Raw genomic sequence first — 12,500 nt, 5'->3', positions numbered from 1 at the left:
TAGTGATTTGATTTCGTTTTCTTTTCTTTTTGTTTTGTTTCTGGTCTTCCTCTTTTGCTTCTGCTTCTTCCTCTTCCGTAATGTCTCTTTTTTCTTCCTCCTTCTCTTCTTCCTACTCCGTATTTTTTTCCTCCTCCTCCTCCTCCTCTTCTTTCTTCGTTTCTACTTCCTCTTACTTTCTTTTTTTTCCTCCCTCCTCCTCCTCCTCTTCTTTCTCTTCTTATTCGTGTTTGTGTTGATTTCCGTTCTCTTCCTGTTTCCATTCTTTCTCATTTATCTCTTGCTCCTCCTCCTCCTCCTATTCTTCTTTTCTCTTCTTTATCTCTTTCTATTTCTCTTCCTCTACAAGTTCTACTCGGTTTTCTTCCTTCCTCTCTCCTATTCCTCCTCCTCCTCCTCCTCCTCCTCCTCCTCCTCCTCCTAACATGACCCCTCAGCAAGCCTAGGTAATCAACCACCACGACACGCGCACACACACACACACACACACACACACACACACACACACACACGTCACTATTCATTCATCACTCTTCCCATTACTTCCATTCATTCGTAATAAAAACAGCGGGACGTCATAGTAGTAGTAGTAGTAGTAGTAGTAGTAGTAGTAGTAGTAGTAGTGATGGAAGAGGAAGAACAAGAATAACAGGAACAAGAACAGGAACAGTAAAAATGGTGATGATGATAATAATAATAATAATAATAATAATAATAATAATAATAATAATAATAATAATAATAATAATTAAATACCACCACCATCACAACCATCACTGACAACAAATGAAAACAAACAATCAAAAAGACAAAAAAAAAAACAAGACAAATCGACTGACAAACACACACACAGACCCTTCCTCTCTCTCTCTCTCTCTCTCTCTCTCTCTCTCTCTCTCTCTCTCTCTCTCTCTCTCTCTCTCTCTCTCTCTCCTACCGACCCTCCCTGAATCTGTGTGCGTGTATGTATGTATGTGTGTCTGTGTGTGTGTGTGTGTGTGTGTGTGTGTGTGTGTGTGTGAGAGAGGTGGACAGGGCGGCAGTGTTTGCTCAGCCCAGACACACCGCAGCCACAGTAATTAATAGAAACAGAGTGTATTTGTCTTCATATGTTCGACTGAAATTGCAATAGTGCGCGACGACAGCAGAGAGAGAGAGAGAGAGAGAGAGAGAGAGAGAGAGAGAGAGAGAGAGAGAGAGAGAGAGAGAGAGAGAGAAAGCCACCAAGTTGTAAACAAATGAAGCAAGCTCAGTTTATTTTCTCTCTCTCTCTCTCTCTTTCTCTCTCTCTCTCTCTCAATGAAAAATTAATAAAAAGTATGATAAAACAAGGGAGAAAGCGAAAAAAATCTGCCTTTCTTATTTTCATTCAATATTCTACATGTATTGTCTAAATCCTTTTTCTTTACATTTTCATCTTAATCTCAAAAGACGAAACAAAGAAAAATAAACAAAAGAAACAAGTAAAAAAAAAGAAAGAAAATACAGAAAACACCAAAAACATTACATTCATTAAAAATTCTACAAGTACATAACTTTTTCAACTTCCTTTTCCGTTTTTTTTTTTTTTCATACTTAACTTATCCCCATTCGTTTATTCCCATACGTTTATTGCACGTTTCCCACCTTTACTACTCATTTCCCTTCCACTCCATCAATTTCCTCCTCCTCCTCCTCCTCCTCCTCCTCCTCCTCCTCCTCCTCCTCCTTCCACCTCATCTCCACCCACTCAGGTATATCACGGTCTTTCCCAAACAGTTATCCCATCTCTTCTACCTCGTCTCTTTTAAAAACACAGCAGGAAAAAGACTTGCGGTAAAACAAAACACAGGAATATGAGGTAAATGGGTGTCTCTCTCTCTCTCTCTCTCTCTCTCTCTCTCTCTCTCTCTCTCTCTCTCTCTCTCTCTCTCTCTCTCTCTCTCTCTCTACATCATTACAACATTTTCAGTAAACTCCACGTGCCTACCCACAACCCCCTCACCCCACACCCTCCCCACGTCTCTCTCTCTCTCTCCCAGCGGGCGTGGGGTACATTAAGCAAAGCGCCTTTTTCTAAGATTATCTAATGCATGGGAGCGGGCGGGCGGGGGTCTCGTCAGCAAGTGCGTAAGTAATGCTCCACTGAACTCAGCCACGCAGCATTTCAACACTTATATGCACTGGGGGTTGTGAGAGACTAAATGAGGTGTAAATATTTCCTAGTGTTGGAGAGAGAGAGAGAGAGAGAGAGAGAGAGAGAGAGAGAGAGAGAGAGAGAGAGAGAGAATTACGATAAAGATCAACAAACGGATGGAGAAACAGGACAGGAGATACAGGACAGGAGAGAGAGAGAGAGAGAGAGAGAGAGAGAGAGAGAGAGAGAGAGAGAGAGAGAGAGAGAGAGAGAGAGAGAGAGAGAGAGAGAGAGAGAGAGAGAGAGAATAAAGCATACAAACAGAAATAGAAAAAAAGACGAAAAGTAGACAAAAAGACAGACAAACAAATAAACAAACAAACAAACAAACAAACAAACAAACGAAAGAAACCGAAGACAGGCAAAAAGAAAACAAACAAGAGATGGAAAGAACCCCTGAGTGTGTGTGTGTGTCTGTGTGTGTGTGTGTGTGTGTGTGTGCGGGCGCCTCCTGTCCCACGCCTCGCCAGGACACAGCCATCCTCCATTTACGCGCCATGAAGAAAATAAAAAAAAGAAAAAAAGAATAGTTGGGGGAACTGTAACAATATTTCAAGCATAACGGAGGAAAGGAAGGAAAAATGCAGCCAAAATACGTGTGCGCTCAAGGAGGAGGAGGAGGACCAGGAGGAGGAGGAGGAGGAGGAGGAGAAGGGACAGGTAAAAATACGAGCCGTCAACAACTGGATCACACCTGGATGAAAAAGAAAAAAAAGTGAAGAGCAAGAGTGAGAGAGAAAAGGAAAATATGAGAAAATATCAGAGAGAGAGAGAGAGAGAGAGAGAGAGAGAGAGAGAGAGAGAGAGAGAGAGAGAGAGAGAGAGAGAGAGAGAGAGAACCAAAAAATAAGTAACAACAACAACAATAATAAGATAAACAAATCAAACAATATATAAAGGCAGGAACAGGGAAATGGGAAGGACAGACAGGCAAACAGACAGGCAGACAGCAAAAAAAATAAATAAAAATAAGAAAATAGGAGAAGCTACAACAAGACAGGCAGACAGACAGACAGACAGACAGACAGACAGACAGACAGACATAGCAGGTAAGACGACACACAGAAAGAAAGAAACGGGTGTAGGCAGACAAACTTAACCTAACCTAAAACCAAACCTAACCTAACGTAATCAAACCTAACTAATTATAACCTAACCTAACCTTACACTATAACACACACACACACACACACACACACACACACTAAACACTCAAGAAAAAAGTATATGACAACAATCTGACCCTAATTATCACAAACATACAAAGGAACCAAACAACCTAACCTAACCTAAATCTAACTTAACCTAACCTAACTTAACCTAACCTAGCGTAAACTAAATCTAACTTAACCTAACCTTACCTAAAACAAACCTAACCTAACTTAACCCAACCTAACTTTACCTAATCTAAATCTAACCTAACTTAACCTAACCTAACCCAACCTAACCCAACCTAACCAGACCTAACCTAACCAAACCAGACCTAACCTAACCAAACCTAACCTAACCAGACCTAACCTAACCTAACCAGACCTAACCTAACCTAACCAAACCAGACTTAACCTAACCTAACCTAACCCAACCTAACCAAACCTAACCTAACCAGACCTAACCTAACCTAACCTCACCTAACCAGACCTAACCTCACCTAACCTAACCAAACCTAACCTCACCTAACCTAACCCTTTAACACACACTAAACGCTAAAGAAAAAGGGAATATCATAACAATCTGACCCTAATTATCTCCACACTTAATCCCCCGCTAACCACCTGAGCGAAAGTTTGGATAAAATTCAATTAACTTCTAATTACCTGACTCAAGGCGGCGGTGAAAATCGTGATGAGCGAAAAATCTGGCCAGGGATAAGTGGGTAATACAGCGAGAGAGAGAGAGAGAGAGAGAGAGAGAGAGAGAGAGAGAGAGAGAGAGAGAGAGAGAGAGAGAGAGAGAGAGAGAGAGAGAGAGAGAGAGAGAGAGAGAGAGAGAGAGAGAGAGAGAGAGAGAGAGAGAGAGAGAGAGAGAGAGAGAGAGAGACTATACACAGACAGATAGATAGATAGACAGACAAAGACAGACAAAATTATATTACACAAAAACAGACAGATAGACAGACAGACATACAGACACACAGAGATAAACACACAATTACAGTACAGAAAATCTAGATAGACAGACAGACAGACAGACAGACAGAAAAAAAAAAATAAATAAACACACAAAACACCAAAAAATAAAAAAATAAATAAACTGACCATATTTTACTCAACCATCAATAAAAAAAAAATAAATAAACTAACCATATTTTACTCAACCATCAATAAAAAAAAACACGAAAAAAATCTCAAGCATTGAATCAACATGAAAAAAGATAAAAAAATAAAAATAAGCAAAAGATAAAGTAAATATCAATCTAACACCTTTCACCCTCACCTTAGCCCAGACCAGGTGAAATAATTAAGAGTTTAAACACCTGAGACTGAATTCACTACCTACACACCTCTCTCTCTCTCTCTCTCTCTCTCTCTCTCTCTCTCTCTCTCTCTCTCTCTCTCTCTCTCTCTCTCTCTCTCTCTCAGTAACATCAGAAATAGGTGGAGAAGGAAACAGGATATAAAAGGAGGGAAAGATGAATAAGTAATGATTCACTTTTACCCAGGCGAGGCGAGGCGAGGCGACACACACACACACACACACACACACACACTCGCACACAGCGTAGAGGACAGTGTGTGTGTGTGTGTGTGTGTGTGTGCGTGTGTGTGTAATCAAGAAGTCCATTAGGGGCGCGTGTAACAATGATGCATAAGCCATTTCTTGTGAATCTGTAACACTTCCTAATGAGAGAGAGAGAGAGAGAGAGAGAGAGAGAGAGAGAGAGAGAGAGAGAGAGAGAGAGAGAGAGGAGACTTTCCCTGTCCTCTGCTTCACCACAGCAAGGAAGAAAACGGAACCCGGTACTAAATTATCAAAAGAAAACGAAGTACCGAAGAAAACGTGTTAAATTTAAGAGGAGACTTCTCAAGACTGCTACTACTTCCATAAAACTGAATTTAAAAATATACCTCCTCCTCCTCCTCCTCCTCCTCCTCCTCCATCTCTTCCTCTTGTTGGCTTGTTCCCCTCTAAAATGACCAAAAGAGAACTGGAGAGGTTAGATTTTAAATATTTTCTTAACTAAAACAGAGATAGAGAGAGAGAGGTAAGGGAATGGAGATGTTTCAGGCAAGGAGGAGGAGGAGGAGGAGGAGGAGGAGGAGGAGGAGGAGGAGGAGGAGGAGGAGGAGGAAGAGGAGGAGGACTAAGAGTAAGAAAAGTAGAAAGAGGCAGGTGAGGAAGAAAATTATGTATTAGAGGAGGAGGAAGAAGAGGAATTAGAGGAAGAGGAAGAAGAGGAGGAGGAAATAGAAGAGAAGGAGAAGGTAGGAAAAGAATACGAGATAGAGAAAGATGAATAAAAGTATTAGATAGTAAGGAAAGGAAGATAGAAAAGGAAGAAGAGTAGATGGAGGAAGAATACGAAGAATAAGAGGAAGAGGAAGAAGAGTAGGAGGAAGCGTAGAAAAGAAAAAAATAAAGGAAGAAGAAGAGAAAGAGGATACAACATACACACACACAAAAAGAAGGATGATGATAAAGATGAAATCCTTTGGGAGAGAAAGAAGAAGAGGGAGAGAGAGGAAGAGAAGAGGAAGAGTGAGGGAAAGAATAAGGAAGTGAGGTAAGGCAAAGGAGAGAGAGAGAGAAAGAGAGACAAGAAAAAAGAGCAAAAAAAAGGAGGGAACGAAGGAGGAAGAGAGGAATGGAGAGAGAGAGAGAGAGAGAGAGAGAGAGAGAGAGAGAGAGAGAGAGAGAGAGAGAGAGAGAGAGAGAGAGAGAGAGAGAGAGAGAGAGAGAGAGAGAGAGAGAGAGAGAGAGAGAGAGAGAGAGAGAGAGAGAGAGAGAGAGAGAGAGAGAGAGAGAGAGAGAGACCACACCCTTGCGTATATCAATGTAAAAAGGCTGGAAGCAACTGGAAAACACTGAAAACTAAAAGATTATTGACAGACACTGGAAAAAAAACTGAAGACAACTGGGAGACGCTGGAAAGGGAGCTGGAAGACCATAAAAGAGTCTGGAATGGAAAGCCTGGAAATAGATGAGAGAGAGTTGGAAGAGGCTGGAAGAGACTGGAAAAAGATGGAAAGGAAGACGAAAGAGCGCTGGAAATGACTGGAATAAACTGGAAGAAGATGGAAGGGTAATAGAGGAAATAGGACGTGGAAAAGTCTGGAAAAGCAATGGAAAAAGTTGGAAAGAGACAGGAGGGATATGGAAGAGGTGCTGGAAAAGACTGGAAGAATGTTGGGAAAGGCTGGAAAAGAGCTGGACAAGGCTGGGAAAGGAGGAAAAAGAAGAGGGAAGGATATGAAATTGACTGGAATAAGGAAAGAAGACTGGAAGGAACTTGAAGGATGCTGGAAAAGGTTGAAGGAAGATGGAGAGAGTGGAAATCATCTGGAAAGGAGGAGGAGGAGGAGGAAGAGGAGGGAGAGGAGGAGGAGGAGGAAGGTAGGAAGCAAGACACACAAACAGAAACGAGAAAAAAAAAAGATTAGACATTTTTCTCATCATCTCCCTCTCCCCCTCTCCCTCCCTCTCCCTCTCTCTCTGGGTCGGGTCATGCATAACCTCTCCCGGGATCGTCAGCAGCTAAACTTAACCTTTGCCAGTCGTCCCTAGGGCCTCCAGACAACTCGGCCCCCTGCTCCTCGACTGCCTGTGTTTGTAAATCATTTCACACGAGAGCTCTTGTGTCCTTGCTACTGCTGCTGATGCTCCTGCTGGTGGTGGTGGTGGTGGCGGTGGGTGGAGCAGGAGGAGGAAAAGGATTAAGAGAAAGAGAACGAAGAGAAATGGTGGTGATGGTGGTGGTGGTGGTGATGGTAGCTGCAGGAGGAGGAGGAAGAAGAAGAGTAGGTGGTGGGAGGAGGAAGAGTAGGTGGTAGAGGAGGAGGAGAAGGAAGACTGGGTAGTGGAGGAGGAGGAGGAGGAAAACTGCAAAGAAATTGAGAGAGGAAAATTCAAACGAAAGAAAAGTGTAGGACATTGTGATTTTTTTTCCTTTTTCTTTTTAGAATGTTTTGATAGCAGTAAGAAGAGGAGGAGGAGGAGGAGGAGGAGGAGACGGGGTAGTGGTGGTGGTGGAGTAGGAGAAAATTGGTAAAAATCGAGAGAAAAATGAAAAAAAAAATGTATAGCAATCTATTTCTGATTTTGAGTTTTCCTTTACTGTGTGTGTGTGTGTGTGTGTGTGTGTGTGTGTGTGTGTGTGTGTGTGTGTGTGTGTGTGTGTGTGTGTGTGTGTGTGTGTGTGTGTGTGTGTGTGTGTTGCATTTTGTATCATAAATCTGACATCGGTTTCAAGGACTTTCTCTGTGACTTCGTGAGAAAAAAAAAGTGTTGTTAATGGTAAAATTATGACCTTTAACCCTTTCACTGTTATTTTATCTTTCCTTAAAACTAACTACACTCAAACGTATTTTCTTCCACAGTCACCCCCAAACACTGACCTAACCAGAAAACGCAGAATATACTCTTTTTAACCCCGTCGTTTCCTGTAGACGCTCCCAAAGGCTTTATACATTCCCTCTAGTGCTGGAAATAATAGCAAATCACAATGAAAAATATAAAAAAAAAATCTCATCACTATTACTTTCAACAAATTCAAGTGGAAATTTAAGGGACATTTCTAGTGGACGTTATTATTATGGTTTTCGATTTTTTGTGATTATAATGACAGTTTAAGGCGTTGTAATGAAGTTAATGGGTGTTTTAAGCGTTTTCCTTATGGCAGTAATGGTTTAACGAGCTCCAGTTGTAGTTATTGTGGATCCTAGGGTGTTTACATTGTTAGTGATAGTTTAAGCAGGTATTCTACATCAGTGGTAACAAAATACTATGCAGACTCGACTACTAACCTCCGTGGCGTATAAAAAAAACATTCCTTGATAGTTTAACCAGGTATTCTACATCAGTGGTAACAAAATACTATGCAGACTCGACTACTAACCTTCGTGGCGTCTAAAAAACATTCCTTACGAGAGAAAATAGCGCTTCCAGACACGGGCTGCTGTTCACTCCATACAGCAACACTCGCGAGAACGTAAACAAACCAGGCACGTCATATTTTAACACTTCTTTGCAGCTTTGACGCAGAATCCTAACATGACACAGTAGTTGAGTGTTCATGGGCACTTTACCTTGTTTCCTGGAGGCGGGGAGGCCTGAGATGTGCCGCTGGTCGCCACAATGCACTGAAATAACTGCACTGCCGTACACTCCTACCCACTGTTCACTTCCCGCCGTTTTCTTTCCTTCCCGCCGTTTTCCCGTTCCCGCGCTTTCCTCTCGTCAACTCAACAGGACTCTTAAGAAAGCTAAACAGGAGAAATCGAAAGCTAAACAGGAGAAATCAAGGAAAATAAGAAAAAGAACTAATAGAAATGATAGAAAGTAAGGAATACAAGGAAAAGAAACTAGTAAAAAGGATAAGGAGGAAGTTCTTGCGGCCACTCGTCCACACATTGCAGGAATTAACTAGAAAATTCCCCAACACTAATTCAGCGAGAAAATATGAGGGAAAACTATTCTAACCTATTTAATATGTTATTTAGATAGGCTGTGGTGGCTGTTATAGGGAATGTCATCAAAGTGTACGAGGCAGAGGTGATCTTAATCTTGATCTTTTTGCTTAAGTTACGTTACCTCACCAACATATTTTACTCGCTTCTCTTGCTGTTTGTGAAGACTTTATTGGTTTCATCTTGTACACATGCGTTAACAGGAAGTTTATTTACCCGTCTTATTTGCCTGTCCAAAGTAATGAATGGTGTTTTACAGATAAATAATAAGATAAATAATAGATAGTATAGTAAGTGGAAAATCAAACAGTACAATAGAAGCATTGAAAGTAAACATAATTACCAACTTTTGTCGTTAATAGTTTATTTTACCTGTCTATAGTAGAGTAGTAGTGTTTCAGTGATAACAGCAGTAAAAAATAAACACGGCCCAGTAGAGAAAGAAACTAATTTAAACCCACCATTTTGTAGATAATAGGAAGCTTATTCACCTACCCAATAGTAATGAACGGGTTTATTTTACAGAATAATGAGAGGTATGGAGGAAAAATAAAACGCGAAGCAGTCAGGGAACCATACCATTATTTCCACCAACCTACTTTAGTTCAAGTTAAAAATTGAAAGACGAAACCCCACAGCCAATGAGAACGAAATTGAAAAGAGGATAAGAAACTGAAAGCGAATGGAGGATGAGAAAGTTAAGCTTCACAGAGAGAGAGAGAGAGAGAGAGAGAGAGAGAGAGAGAGAGAGAGAGAGAGAGAGAGAGAGAGAGAGAGAGAGAGAGCAGTACGTAGCCGGGTCCTCTTAACTCAACTCAATTCGTGAATCTAGCAGAAAAACAACCTCGGAGTTTCAATGCGAGCAGCGTGGCAGGAATCTTACGAACCCGAGCCAGCTTTCGTTTTGAGAGGAAAAGGTGAGAAAGGGAAAATATGAGGGAAAAACAAACTCCGCAATCTTTCATTCCTTCCTCTTTAGTCGTTACTGATATTTCACTTTTTCCTTTTTTTCCGTTACTTGCGTTGGATGTTAAGTGGAGGAGAGAGAAATGGTGTGTGTGTGTGTGTGTGTAAGCCTCTTAATGTGTAGCGTAGCAAGAGTACAGGGACAACCACATGTAGGAATGATGGCTTCTTGCAGCTTCCCTTATTTTTCTTTACGTTATTATAGGTAACGGAATGGAAGAGAGCCGTGGGATTGTGGCCTCGCTGTACCGGTGTGTGGCTTGCAAGTAGTCTCAGTCCCGCCCAGAACACACACACGAGGGCTGGTGGAGCTCTTAGTGCTGGCAAAACAGGATCAGGAGGTCAAGAAGGTAGCCCAGAACGCACACACAAGGGCTGGTGGAGCTCTTAGTGCTGGCAAAACAGGATCAGGAGGTCAAGGATGTGGAAATGACGATACAGCAACGCCTTTCTACCTTAGTCAATTACATGCCGAGGTATTTTCAGAGAGACAGTGACAGACAGACTTTCAGAGAGACAGACAGACAGAATTACATGCGGGGGTATTTTCAGAGAGACAGACAGACAGAAGTATTGAATGTCCACTTAAAAATATAAACAACAAACAAATAAATGTAGTCTCCTTTATTCTACTCTCTCTCTCTCTCTCTCTCTCTCTCTCTCTCTCTCTCTCTCTCTCGTGTGTGTGTGCGTGTATAGCATTGGTTACTGTGCTTCCTCCTCACCACACACACACAAGGGGAAGTGTTGTCACAGTGTTTCTCTCTCTCTCTCTCTCTCTCTCGTGTGTGTGTGTGTGTATAGCATTGGTTACTGTGCTTCCTCCTCACCACACACACACACACACACACACACAAGGGGAAGTGTTGTCACAGTGTTTCTGGCGTGAGGTTTACGTGAACCCAAAACCAAACTGTTAGTGTGGAGGGCAAGAAGTTTTACGTTGAATCAATACACGCAACTGAACTGCAGGAGGAAGGAGGAAAAGAGGAGGAGGAAGAGGAAGAGGAGGAAATGGATCAGCAGGAGGTGAAAGAGGAGGAAGGAGAAATACTTCGCTATATTACTGCGATAACTGTTTGTAATAGTCGTAAAATTGTAAAGATAGATGATATTACAACAACTAGTATTGCTGTTACTGTCGGAGCTAATGGAATAACACTGACAACAACAGCAACAACAACAATAATAATAGCATAAAGAGGAGGAGTAAGTAACAACAACAAAATTCTACCGCCACCACCACCTTGCTTTTTTTTACCCCTTTTACTCATTTCTTAATAATTTCCTTGTATTCCTCCTTTTTCTTCCTTTCAAATAATTTCCTACAATTGATTTCTCTTCTTTTACCCTGCATGAGTGGCCGTGTTGAGTTCACGAGGGAAGAAAACAAGAAGCAGGGGGAAGGAAAGAAAACGGAACACCGGAGGGGAATAGCGTGCGGGAGTGTGGGGCAGTACTCAGCTATTTTGGTGGATTGCGGTGATCAGCAGCACATTCCAGGCCTCCCCGTCACCAGGAGACAAGGTAAAGTGCTCGTGAACACTCAGCCGCCGTGTCACGATGGGATTCTGCGCCAAAACTGCAAAAAAAAAAAAAAAAAAAAAAAAAGAAGTTAATATGACGAGCCTGACTTGTTTACATTCTGGCGAGCGGTGGTGCAGTAAGGAATGAACCCCAGCCCGTGTCTAGAAGTGCTGTTTTCTCCCTTAAGGAATGTTTTTAGAAGCCACGGAGATTATTAGAAGGGTTTCATGGTGTCTTTGGCAATAATGGTAACGCAGAAATCCATTTAAAGTACCGTTACAAACTACGAAAACCTCAATTACCATTAGAAAACGCGATATTTTTAAGGAGTTACTATGGAAAAACTGCTATTTATATTATATTCCATTCCACTTTCGTATTCTACTACTACTACTACTTGGCAAGCAAATAAACAAGTGAACCCAACTAAATACAAACGAAGGACGACGAAATGAGGAAAAATGAAAGAGGAACGAGCAAGGAGGGAAAATAACAGAACGAGAGAGAGAGAGAGAGAGAGAGAGAGAAGGAAGACAAGGTAAGCAGGAGGAGGGAGAGCAAGCAAGCAGGGCCCCATAAATAGCAGCGTTGTGCGGCAGTTGGCTCATTCATCTCAGAGCGGGTAATTTAGGCGTGTTTTGTGGTGGAAGTTAGCTTAGCCACCCGTCACCTGAGTTATACGGGGAACGTGGTGCCAGATTATAATTTTTTCCCGCAGTTATTAGGTAGCCTCGTGTGTCACAACTAACCTTCCTCTTCTTCCTCTTGTAACTCTCTTCTTGTCTCCTCCTCCTCTCGTCTGGTCTTTCTTGTCTCCTTTCGTCTGGTCTCCTTTCTTCTTTCTCTTCCTTTTGTAACTAAACCTTCATCTTCTCTTATCTCCTTCTCTTGTTTCTATCTTCCCAATTCGTCTTCCCAATTCGTCTTGTATTTTTTTCCTCTTTTTCCTCCTTCCTGTTCTTCCTCTTGGCCTTCCTTGTTCACGTCTTTGTTCCTCATCATCCTCCTCCTCCTCCTCTTGTATTTTTTTCCTCTTCCTCCTCCTTCCTGTTCTTCCTCTTGGCCTTCCTTTGTTCATGTCTTTGTTCCTCATCCTCATCATCCTCCTCCTGTGATTTTGTTGGTACGATACATAATTTGATGGTTTAGGAAAGTTAATCTTGTATCACCTGTCCTCCTCCTCCTCCTCCTCCTCCTCCTCCTCCTCC

The 12,500-nt window shown here is 41.9% G+C and overlaps 1 protein-coding gene across 11 annotated transcripts in view; it reads right to left on the bottom strand.

Moving 5' to 3' along the window:
- Window positions 1-12,500, bottom strand: part of LOC135092696 (roundabout homolog 3-like) — a 183,083-nt gene that overhangs the window by 161,526 nt on the left and 9,057 nt on the right. For 8 of the 11 annotated variants that reach the window (XR_010263006.1, XR_010263005.1, XM_063991318.1 and 5 more), the window contains exon 2: window positions 11,231-11,347. The exons of 2 other annotated variants lie outside the window; for them this stretch is intronic. The gene's annotated coding sequence lies outside the window, so the exon portion shown is untranslated. Of the gene's footprint in view, window positions 1-11,230; window positions 11,348-12,041; window positions 12,383-12,500 lie in introns of those variants that run through there. One more of the 11 variants, XM_063991322.1, reaches the window with a different exon arrangement.

Source organism: Scylla paramamosain, chromosome 40 (assembly GCF_035594125.1).
Source record: "Scylla paramamosain isolate STU-SP2022 chromosome 40, ASM3559412v1, whole genome shotgun sequence".
NCBI classification, from domain to species: Eukaryota; Metazoa; Arthropoda; class Malacostraca; order Decapoda; family Portunidae; genus Scylla; species Scylla paramamosain.
This window is presented reverse-complemented; position numbering and strand designations above follow the sequence as displayed.